Raw genomic sequence first — 12,649 nt, 5'->3', positions numbered from 1 at the left:
CCCAGGAGGATGTAGTCAGTGGAATTGATGGCGTGGGGGCTGACGAAGTCTGTGATGTCTTCGCTGAACTGTGTGCGTGGTCCCGGTGGTCTGTAGATGAGGGTGCCTCTGAGCGTGGTCTTGGGGTTGGTGTGTATCTGGAAGTGGAGGTGTTCGGCGGAGGTGAAGGTGTCATCGGAGTTGGTCGTGATGCGGATGGTGTTCTTGTGGATGATGGCGATGCCTCCTCCTGTCTGGTTGACGCGGTCCCTCCTGGTGATTTTGTAGCCTCTTGGGACGGCGATGGCGACGTCGGGTGCTGAGGAGGCGTTCATCCAGGTTTCCGTCAGGAAGGCGATGTCTGGTGCTGTCGAGTCGAGGAGGTTCCAGAGTTCGACGGCATGCCTGTGAACGGAGCGGGTGTTGAGCAGGATGCACATCAGGTGTTTGTTGCTGGGGCTCAGTTTAGTAGGTGCAGTGTTGGGTCGTAGGCTGGTGAAGCGGCAGGTCAGGCAGGTGAAGGGTCCGTGGGTGCGTCTCGGGGTGGCTCGGTAGCAGGCGGTGTTTCGGCCGGCATTGAGTGCGTGGAGGGTTCTGGCATCGTAGCTGTGCAGGGTGTGCTGGCGAGGGCGAGGACCAGGGGGTCTGGCGCTGGGCGCGGTCCAGGCGCGGACGGGCGCAGACGGGCTTACCTTTGGCGCACCTTCGGCGCTCAGTCGGTGCTCCCGCTGCGCGCGTCCGCTGCGCGGTCGCTCTGGGGGCGTCATAAGTAAGGAGCCGGGAGGGAGGAGCAGCTGGGTGGCGGGAGCGGTCCGGCGAATGGAATCACAGGGGGGCGGGGCCGCAGGGAGGCAGCGGCGGGAAATCCCAGGAGCAGCGAGCGAAGGAATCTGCAGGCAGGAGGCGGCAAAGGCAGGCAGGAGCGGCAGCAGTGAGTGGGGCGACCAAGCCCTGTGGAGGGCTGAGCGGTCACACTCTGTGGTCCCCTACGGTCCCCTTAAGTAAGGAGCCGGGAGGGAGGAGCAGCTGGGTGGCGGGAGCGGTCCGGCGAATGGAATCACAGGGGGGCGGGGCCGCAGGGAGGCAGCAGCGGGAAATCCCAGGAGCAGCGAGCGAAGGAATCTGCAGGCAGGAGGCGGCAAAGGCAGGCAGGAGCGGCAGCAGTGAGTGGGGCGACCAAGCCATGATCTAAAACAATGTTGAAATAAATTTTACTCATTAGAGTAACAATGACTTGTCGAAATGTATTTGTTTTATGATGATTTATAATTTAGTAATATAGAGTTACAGATACAGAAAAATAAATGCAGTTTTCTGTCATATTTATTGTAATGCTTTAACAAAGATCACAATTATTAATGAAATGCTTTTCCATATTCGGGTGATATATTATTAATACTGAATTCATATGTTTGCATATTATGGGGGTCATTCCAACCCTGGCGGTCGGTGTTAAAGCGGCGGCCAACCCGCCAACAGGCAGGCGGTCAAAAAAATGGAATTCTGACCCTGGCGGAAACCGCCAACAGAGACCGCCACTTTAACACTCCGACCGCCACAGCGGGACAAACAAACAGCGCAGCGGTGACCGCCAACTGACAGGCGGGAGACAATGTACCGCCCACCCTATCACAACTCACCAATCCGCCACCTTTTCCGGGGCGGGAGCCCCGCCGATAAAAACACGGCGGAAACAGACTACGAACGGGAAAACGCTCACCTCTACACACTCCACGAGGAATCTGGACAGCATGGAACCAGAACGACACATCCTACCAGCTATTGTCTACCTGCTCCTCTACCAGGAGCACGAATGCCGGCGCAGAAGACAACGGTGAGTACTGCACCTACGACACAGGGGAGGGGGGAGGAGAAAAGATTACGGGCACACACATACGCGACACACCCACCCTCACCCACAACTACCTACACATCAATGCAGAGCAACAACTCAGAGTGACACCCCCCAAGCCCCCCGGAAGAATGCCAAGACAAAATAAAATGATCATGAAATTCAAATATATTGTAAGGCTAAGTAAAAAATTATTTCCAACATCTATAACTATATACACATATGTAAATTGTCCTGTCCAAATTGGGTTTCAGTCATTGTACGTGGACCAAAGGGCCTCAACACATGGGCAAAGCCCACACAGGAGACCCGAATCCATTGGAGAGAACACATCAGGGGCATCAGATAGAAAAACTACAGGTACCTCAGGGCGAAGGGAAGGGGAGGCACCTCAGCCACATGAGTCCACGACGCCAGATCCACGAGGAGCCTCCATGGCCACTGTCCCATCCTGGGGAGTGCAAAGCCACAGTCTCTCAAGTCTCTACAGTGGGTGGCTTGCCCACTGTGCCATCCTGGGGAGTGCAAAGCCACAGTCTCACAAGTCTCTACAGTGGGTGGCTTGCCCACTGTTACATCCTGGGGAGTGCAAAGCCACAGTCTCACAAGTCTCTACAGTGGGTGGCTTGCCCACTGTGCCATCCTGGGGAGTGCAAAGCCACAGTCTCACAAGTCTCTACAGTGGGTGGCTTGCCCACTGTTACATCCTGGGGAGTGCAAAGCCACAGTCTCCCAAGTCTCTACAGTGGGTGGGTTGCCCACTGTGCAATCCTGGTGAGTGCAAAGCCACAGTCTCACAAGTCTCTACAGTGGGTGGCTTGCCCACTGTTACATCCTGGGGAGTGCAAAGCCACAGTCTCTCAAGTGGATTACAGACTCCACTGGTACTGGAGGAGGCATGATGCCCAGAGTGCATCATGCAGCCCTGCCCGACACCGATCCGGGCCTGCCCCTTCTGCCAATGGGCCAGCGGTGCTTGACTTGAAGTGCCCAGCGGAGCGGTGCTTGAGATGAAGGGCCCAGCGGAACGGTGCTTGAGATGAAGGGCCCAGCGGAGCGGTGCTTGAGATGAAGGGCCCAGCGGAGCGGTGCTTGAGACGGCGGTGCCCAGCGGAGTGGTGCAGAGATGAAGGGCCCAGCGGAGCAGTGCTTGAGACGGCGGTGCCCAGCGGAGCGGTGCAGAGATGAAGGGCCCAGCGGAGCGGTGCTTGAGACGGCGGTGCCCAGCGGAGCGGTGCTTGAGATGAAGGGCCCAGCAGAGCGGTGCTTGAGATGAAGGGCCCAGCGGAGCGGTGCTTGAGACGGCGGTGCCCAGGAGAGCGGTGCAGAGATGAAGGGCCCAGCGGAGCGGTGTTTGAGACGGCAGTACCCAGCGGAGCGGTGCAGATGCCCAGCGGAGCGGTGCAGAGATGAAGGGCCCAGCGGACCGTTGTTTGAGACGGCGGGCCCAGCGGAGCGGTGCAGAGATGAAGGGCCCAGCGGAGCGGTGCTTGAGACGGCGGTGCCCAGCAGAGCGGTGCTTGAGATGAAGGGCCCAGCGGAGCGGTGCTTGAGATGAAGGGCCCAGCGGAGCGGTGCTTGAGATGAAGGGCCCAGCGGAGCGGTGCTTGAGACGGCGGTGCCCAGCGGAGCGGTGCAGAGATGAAGGGCCCAGTGGAGCGGTGCTTGAGACGGCGGTGCCCAGCGGAGCGGTGCAGAGATGAAGGGCCCAGCGGAGCAGTGCTTGAGACGGCGGTGCCCAGCGGAGCGGTGCTTGAGATGAAGGGCCCAGCGGAGCGGTGCTTGTCTTGAAGGGCCCTGTTCAGCGGTTCTTGAGACGGCGATGCCCTGTTCAGCGGTGCTTGTCTTGAAGGGCCCTGTTCAGCGGTGCTTGTCTTGAAGGGCCCTGTTCAGCGGTGCTTGTCTTGAAGGGCCCTGTTCAGCGGTTCTTGAGACGGCGGTGCCCTGTTCAGCGGTGCTTGTCTTGAAGGGCCCTGTTCAGCGGTTCTTGACATGTGTCTCCAGGGCACCATATCCGGCCAATATATGGAGTTCACTCGCCATCCGACTTCTCGCTTGCGGGGCCCTCCTGTGCTGGAGTCCCGGACCCGTGGGTGTCCTCCTTCACACCCGGAATGGGGCTGGTGGGGCCCTCCTGGGCAGCTCGCCTGCTGACGGACTTGTCGGCCGTGCTGCCCTTGCCATCCTTCCGTGATTCTCTGTGGCCCTTGCCTCCCTTTGTAGATGTGCCAGGTGGCACCCCACTTCCTGACGGTGCCAGGGTAGTGCCTTTGGAGGCTGCCGTCTCTGGCCTCTCGCGCCGGGCCTTGCCTTTCTTGGATTTTTTCCCAGGGGGTGGGCTGGCTGTCCCTTTACTGCTGGCCGATGTAGCTGCCCTTGAAGGTGGTGGACTCCAATATCCTTGTACTATGGTCCTTGTAGGTCCAGGGGTTGTGGTGGCTAAGGTGCTGATTGGACTCTTACGAGATGGAGGGGGTGGGTCAGGTGATGGAAAGAGGTTAATTTTGGACAGGAAAAACTTTTTAGGAGCAGTGGGAAGGGTAGGTGCAGTGGGTATGGGAGTGGAGGAAGAGGATGTGGTTGTAGGAGAGTCAAGTGTGGTGTCTTTGGGTGCAGGTGCTTGTGACGGAGGCTGTCGTGAGGTGGATGGCTGTTGGGTGGGTGGCTGCCTGCGTTTGTGTGGTTTGGAAGAGGGGGTGACAGACACACTGGGAGAGGACACAGGGGACGTGTAAATGGCAGTGGGGGTGGTGACTGCACGTGTGCAGAGTGTTCTTGTGGGTGTGCTGGTGATGGACGTAGTGGCTGATGATGTTGTGCATGCAAGTGTGAGTGGAGACGTCACAGGGAGGGAGGAGGGAAACGAGGAGGAGGGGGACACAGAGGAGGCAGTGGCTGTTGGTATGTCTGCATGTGGCTGTTACTTGTGTGAATGCTTGTGTGATGTGTGGTGCTTATGTCTGGATGAGCTGCCCTTAGGTGTTGAGGTGTGTGCAGGCTGCTCTGTAGGTGTGTCTGGGATAGGCAGAGGAACAGGGGAGTGGGACTGGGTGGAGGAAGTTGGAGGAGGGAGGCAGGAGACAGGGACAATGGCTGCCGTCAGTGCTGAGGCCAGAGCGTTGAACGATCGCTGATGGGCAGCCTGACCCGAATGAATGCCCTCCAGGTATGCATTGCTCCGGTGCACCTCCCTTTCTACCCCCCTAGGGCAGCAGGGGTAACTGGGGCAGGGCCTGAGGTGCCTGGGGCGAAGGAGATGCCCGCCTTCGTGTGCGAGCGGGCACGGGGCGAACGCTGAGGGGCTGGTTGGAGGGCAGAGCTGGTGCACTGGGTGGCGGCTGTACCTGTTGTTGCGGTTGGCACGGATGTTGCCGCCACCACAAGGGAGCTCCCTTCCGAGGACGTGTCTGTGTCGCTGATGTCTCCACGTGTCCCCGTTGTGGAGCTCCCCTCGCCCTCCGTCTCACTGGTGAACTCCGAGTCGGTTGCATGGCCCTCCAGGGCCATGTGAGATGCAGCTCCCTCATGCTCCGATGCCACTTCTCCTCCGCCTGATGATGCTAATGCACACATGAACAGGAAGAGCAGCAAAAAGGGGGGGGGGAAATAAAGACATGTTGAGTGCATGCATTGGCAACACAGTTGGCGGAGAGGACAGACACAGAAGCCCCCTGGACTGCGCTGCGCACTTGGGGTACACTACTCAATCATTGGGACTTGGCCTACAAGCCTATGGACGACAACTGCACACATAGGTGACACAGGGCCATGGATAGCTGTACTTGGCACCCTACAGAGGTGGGGGGCGGGGGGACAGGGCCATGCCTTACGGAGGGGCCTAGCCTACAGAAATCGCCCTGGCCTAGGGATCCCCACAGCCCTCCTCCCCCACCCAGACACCTCCACTGCGCGCTAAGATAGCAGAATGTGCTGGTACTCAACCCCTTGTGTCTGCTGTGATGTCCTCACGCGCCCATCCAAATCTGGGTAGGCCACCGCCAGGATCCGAGACATCAGGGGGGTCAATTGACGAGTGCCACCCCTCCTACGTTGGGGGCCATCCCCAGCAGAGCCTCCGCGGTCTTCCTGCTCCCACGGCGGATGTCCTCCCACCTCTTGCGGCAGTGGGTGCCCCGTCTGTTGTGGACCTCCAGGGTCCGGACGTCCTTGGCGATGGCACGCCAAATGTCGATTTTCTGATGGGCGCTGACCTATGTCACATGTACAGGGGGAGAAATAACATTGTCATCATTTTCTGCATGCTCGATGTGAGTGGCCCCCCATCCCCACCCTTGCCATGTGGCACATGCTCTCATCCGTCGTTTGATGCATGCCTCAATCGTTCCCCTCCCCACCATCTTTCATCCACCCAACTCAATACAGGCATTGCCCCCAAAGCATGCTCCCAGTGTACTTACCTGTTGGTCTGGAGGACCGTAGAGTAGCGCATACTGGGGGAGGACCCCATCCACGAGTTTCTCCAATTCTTCAGAAGTGAAGGCAGGGGCCCTTTCCCCAGTCGCAGCTGCCATTGTATCTTCCAGACTGAGGTCACAGCAGCACTTGCAGTATAGGTCCTCTCCTGTGGATGATCAGGTCTCGAGTGATTAAGCAGATAGAAAATGGCGGTCACGTCCGCGGCGGTGCGTACCGCGGCGGTGCGTACCGCGACCGCCGGCGCACTTCGTCATTGGCTCCTGAAACCCATAGGGTTCAATGTTAACCAATGCGGCTTTGCGCCGCGGTCTTCGACAGCCTACCGCCACGGTGTGCCACGCCAGCGCATTGACCTCACATCCCATTGTCGCACTTCACAGGTCAGGCAGCCGCCATTTCAAGGGCCCACATGGCTTAATTTCTACTGCATCACACATGCCTAGGCCTTGCATCGACACTCATACAAGCCATTCAATGCATCGAGAATCGTGTACTGTGCAAGCTGTGGAAACGTACCTGTGGATTGATTGACTCTGTGCTCGCTGTTGTCCTTCCTAGGCACCGTCCGCTGGGACTTGCGAGGAGATGGAGGAATGTTCCCGTGTACAGACCGCTGGTGGACCTGTCGACAATGGAGGAACGACATGTCATTCCGACATACAGGCTTGACCGAGCCACTATACAGGAACTGTGTGCCCAGCTGGAGCCAGACCTGATGTCACCCATCCGCCAACCCACAGGGATCCCCCCTCTAGTGCAGGTGCTGTCATTTCAAACAACAGTGGCCATTTCATCAGGGATGTCTCAGCCTATGTTTTCAAAGGTGTTGTCCAGAGTGTTGTCTGCCCTGCTCAAACACATGCGGAGATACATCGTTTTCCCTGAGGTGGGGGATTTGCCTACAGTGAAGGGTGATTTCTATGCCCTTGGACATATTCCCAACATCATTGGTGCCATTGATGGGACACATGTGGCTTTGGTACCCCCCAGAGAAAGTGAACAGGTGTACAGGGACAGAAAAAGTTATCATTCCATGAATGTCCAGGTGGTCTGTTTGGCTGACCAGTACATCTCCCATGTAAATGCCAAGTTCCCTGGGTCAGTGCATGACGCGTACATCATGCGAAATAGCAGCATCCCTTATGTGATGGAACAACTACAGAGACACCGTGTGTGGCTAATTGGTGACTCAGGTTACCCCAACCTGTCGTGGTTACTGACCCCAGTGAGGAATCCCAGGACAAGGGCAGAGGAACGGTACAATGAGGCACATGGGCGTACTAGGAGGGTGATCGAGCGGACCTTCGGCCTCCTGAAGGCCAGGTTTAGGTGCCTGCATATGACAGGTGGATCCCTAATGTACTCACCAAAGAAGGTGTGCCAGATCATCGTGGCCTGCTGTATGCTTCACAACCTGGCTTTGCGACGCCAGGTGCCTTTTCTGCAGGAGGATGGTCCAGATGGTGGTGTTGTAGCAGCTGTGGAGCCTGCGGAGAGTGAAGAGGAGGAAGACGAAGAGGACGACACAGACAACAGGGACACAGTGATACAGCAGTATTTTCAATAACACACAGGTAAGAATCAACACCGGCATTTTACATTTACTTACAGTCTCCTGCCTCTCTACTGTCTGTCCTTTTTACCCAGTGTATGCTAACAGAGTTGTGACTTTCCCTTCCAATTTCAGAGATGTGGGCCCCACTGCGTGACCTCTGCTTTGTTTCCCCATGGACTACAGCTGTGTGACAGTGGTATGTTGTCATCACAATGTAACTGGTCATTTTGGCACATTTATGTCTAATACATATTTTCAAAAATACAGGCAGACTCCAGATTATTTGTGTGCAATAAGTGTGTTTATTAAAGTGCTCAATTTTGGAACATGGTTGAAAATCGGTGATGGGTGATGGTGGAGGAATGTCCATGGCAGAGTCCAGATTCTCAGTCTCACAGGTGCGTTGTCCATATGCCTGTGGAAGGTGGAGCAGGGGCAGTTTAAGGTTGGACAGGGTGACAATGTGGGACAGTGGGATGACATCAGGGGGTATCCTTTCCTGGCGGGGGTCTTGGCATCCTACTCTGTCTTCTTCCTAGATCTCAGGCCCCGTTGGGGTTCTGGTGGCCGGTTGTTCTTGTGTCGGGGCCTCCTGTCCACTAGCGCCGGCGGAGGTGGTAGCCTGTTCCTGGTCCATGCTAGTGACAGGGGCCCTTTGTGGTGCCACATGGTCCCGCAATGTGGTGACAATCTGGTTGAGAGCCACAACGATGGTGCCCATTGCGGAACTAATGTTTCTCAGTTCTTCCCTGAACCCCATAAACTGTTCCTCCTGCAGTATCTGGATCTCCTGGAACCTGGTCAGGACCGTCGCCATCGTCTCCTGGGAGTGGTGGTATGCTCCCATGATGGAGGTGAGGGCCTCGTGGAGAGTGGGTTCCCTGGGCCTGTCCCCCCCTGTCGCACAGCAGCCCTCCCAGTTCCCCTGTTTCCCTGGGCCTGTGTCTCCTGGACCGTGTGCCCACTACCACTGCCCCCAGGTCCCTGTTGTTGTTGGGGTGGTGGGTTAACCTGGGTGCCCTGTAGTGGTGGACACACCGCTGATTGACGTGTCCTGGAGACAGAGGCATGGGCCCGCTGGGTGGGTGCTGTGCTGGTGTTCCCAGAGGGGGGTAGGTCTGCTGTGGCCTGTGGCTGTCTGAGGGGAACCGACTGTCCCGAGGTCCCCGATGGGCCGGGCTGGTCATCTGGGTCCAGGGAGACAGAGATGCTGTCATCACTGGGGGCCTCTTCTGGGGGTGGGATGGACATTTCTTGACCCTCCTGGGCGGTGTGGTGGCGTTCGGGTCCTGCAGGGGTATAAGAGTATGGTTATTGCTTCTGTGTGTGCCATAGCGTGCAATGGGTGGGTGCCCGTGTACCCCAGTGCTGGCATTCCTTTGTGGGGGCTGTTGTGATGGCTGTTTGTGGGGGAGATGGGTATGTGCAGTGGGCATGCTTAGGTGATGGGTGTCGATGGTTTGTGGTTGCATGCAGGGTTTGGTGTTGGGATGGGTGGGTTGTGATGGTGAGACATTAGCAGGGAGGATGTGTGATGGGGGTGGAGGGGGAGGGTGGGGGTATGAGTTGGCATGCTGGTGGGTGGGGGGGATGAAGTAGTTGAGATTAGACTTACCAGAGTCCATTCCTCCAGATACTCCTGCGAGGCTCTCAGGATGCAGGATGTTCAAGACCTGTTCCTCCCATGTTGTAAATTCTGGGGGTTGAGGTGGGGGTCCGCCGCCAGTCTTCTGCACCGCGATGTTGTGCCTGGATACCATGGAACGCACCTTCCCCCGTAGGTCGTTCCACCGCTTCCTGATGTCGTCCCAATTTCGTGGATGCTGTCCCACAGCATTGACCCTGTCCACTATTCTTTGCCATAGCTCCATCTTCCTGGCAATGGTGGTGTGCTGCACCTCTGTCCCGAAGAGCTGGGGCTCTACCCGAACTATTTCCTCCACCATGACCCTGAGTTCTGCGTCTGAGAACCTGGGGTGTCTTGGGGGTGCCATGGGGTGGTGTGGATGAGGTGTGGGGTGGGGTGGGGTGGTGTTTGCGGTGATGAGTGTGGTGAGTGTAGTGGTGTGTGGTGTTTTGTGCGTGGTTGTTGTGTGGGTGATGGTGTAGTGTGCCTCTGTGTGATGGTGTTCTCTATTCTGTGCTGTCTCTCTCTGGGCTTTGTCTCTGATTTGTGGTCGTAGGGGGTTGTGGGTGATGTGGGTGTATGTTTTATAGTTAATTGGGTGTGTGGGAGTGTTGTGTGTATGTGTTTCAGGTGTGTGTATTTCAAATTGTCCAATGTGGCTGTGTTTTGGAGCTGTATGTGTATTTTGAGCGCAGCGGTGTGTACCGCCAATGGAATACCGTGGTTGAAAGACCGCCGCGTGGATTCGTGGGTCGTAATGGCATGGGCGTATTTCTGTTGCCGTGACGGTGGAGGTTTGGTCTTCGTCAGTCTAACGCTGGCCGTTGGTGTGGTGGACTTTTGTGGATGTCGGGTTTTTGGCGGTTTGCCTCTTGAGGGTCAGAATGACCGTGGCGGTTTACCGCGACCGCAGCGGTGTTGTGGCGGCCTTCTGACCGGCGGTAAGCGCCTTTTACCGCCGAGGTCAGAATGGCCCCCTATGTGTGTTTTTATTAATAGCAATATGAATGCATTGTATTCATTGTGTTAGCATAACTAGGACTGAAGTTTTCATACTGCAGTCACATAAAACTGTGGAGCATTTCATTCTCTCTAACATTAATTTTTCCGCTAGACTGTTTCAGATGATTAGTAAAGAGCCCAATTGTGTTATGCATATGTTTTACACTGCAGTGTCCTTGGATGTCTCAACATTAGAACCTGATGAGTGGATTGAGAGTAGTACTATTGACGCGTAGGCTCTCATTATTCTAATGAAACTACTGGATTTCGAGCAGCAGAATCGCCTGCTGTGTGGGAGACTGAGTCTGACCCACTACACGTGACACCTGTCGCTCCAATCCGGGTTCTGCTCCGGCCAACTAGCAGTGTCTCATCTCCACCTAAGGGCGGGGTGATTGGGCAGCCGAGCGCATGACATAATTGATTCCTCAGGGAAACCGTGGTCACCCAGGTCTCATCCGTTTCTCTCAGTTACATTAGTATCACATTTACAATTACAAACAGAGGCCATTTAGGAGGACATAGCTGCTGTTTGAAAGCACCTGGAACGAAGATCTTATCAAGGGGACCGGAACTCCCTTCAGATAACAAGGCAAGTTTGCTGCAGATGCGTTACACGCCCCAAGCAAGGACAGCTGTTTACAAACCATCGAATGGCTGACAGAAGTCTCGCATTCACTACCGCTAAGAAATACTTCTTTCAGGCCACTGAGACATTTGTACGAGAAGGGAAGCTCCCACACCTCAAGGATGTAACTTTTTCCTAGTCGTTCATATCTTCCTATAGAAATGTGTTTTAAACAGGAAGTGAATTGAAGTGAGGAAGTAGTCCGATTAATGATCCAGTGTATTAACCATTCAGCAGATGGTATTTCAGCCACAGTAAAAGGCAACTTTTCTAAATTTTCGATGTTTAGCATGACATAAGTTGCTTCTTTCTTAGCCAATAGTTGTTGTTGTCGCGTTAGATTAAAGGTAGAAAATATTTCCTTCCGCTGACGTGTTGCAGGGGAACGCGACCGACCTTCAATGTTTGAAGTGTCCAACCCAACTGCATAATGGACCTTAGTTGACTCTATTCATGGTGTAATGAAGACATATCTGTTTGTATGATGTATATTGCAGAAGAGACAATGGGGGTCATTACAACATTGGCGGTAAAAGCCGCTTTCTGCCGTGCAGAAGACTGCCAACACACCGCTGCGGCCGTGGAATTCCGCCACCGCTATTATGACCCACATCTCGAAATCTGACAAAATTCAGACACCCACACAAGTCCGCCACACCAGAGGTCAGTGATAAACTGGCGAAAAAAAACCCTTCACCATCACGCCAACAGAAATACGCCCACGCTATCACGGCCCACGAATCCATGCAGCGGTCTTTCAACCGTGGTATTCCATTGGCGGTAGACACCGCAGCGCTCAAAATACACACACTTCTACAAAACACCGCCACATTGGACAATTCGAAATACACACACCTGAGACACATACACACACCACTCCCACACACCCATTACAATATAAAACACACACCCACATCACCCACAAACCCCTATGACCACTATTACAGAGAGAAGGCCAGAGAGAGACACCACCATCCACAAACTAGCATCCACAGGCACTCAACACCATCACCCACACAACTACCTTGCACAAAACACCACACACCACTACATATTACCACACTTATCACCACACACACCACCCCACACATCACCTACACCTCCGCATGGCACGGCAAAGACACCCCAGGTTCTCGGAGGAGGAGCTCAGGGTCATGGTGGAGGAAATCGTCCAGGTAGAACCACAGCTATTTGGAGCACAGGTGCAGCACACCTCCATTGCAAGGAAGATGGAGCTATGTCGAAGAATAGTCGACAGGGTCAACGCAGTGGGACAACACCCAAGAAATCGGGACGACATCAGGAAGAGGTGGAACGACCTACGGGGAAGGTGCGTTCCATGGTCTCATGACACCACTTGGAGGTTCAGCGGACTGGCGGGGGACCCCCACCTCCTCACCCACAACTAACAACATGGGAGGAGCAAGTCTTGGCTATTCTACATCCTAAGGGCCTCGCACGAGTCGGTGGATGAATGGACTCTGGTAAGTCAAACCTTTAACTACTATATCCCCCACCCTACCTGCATGCTATCACATACCTCCACCCTCGCCCCCTCCCCTATCACTC

The sequence above is a fragment of the Pleurodeles waltl genome, chromosome 3_1 (genome assembly GCF_031143425.1).
Source record: "Pleurodeles waltl isolate 20211129_DDA chromosome 3_1, aPleWal1.hap1.20221129, whole genome shotgun sequence".
In the NCBI taxonomy this organism is placed as follows: Eukaryota; Metazoa; Chordata; class Amphibia; order Caudata; family Salamandridae; genus Pleurodeles; species Pleurodeles waltl.
The sequence above is the reverse complement of the archived record's forward strand: the minus strand, read 5'-3'. Positions refer to the sequence as shown.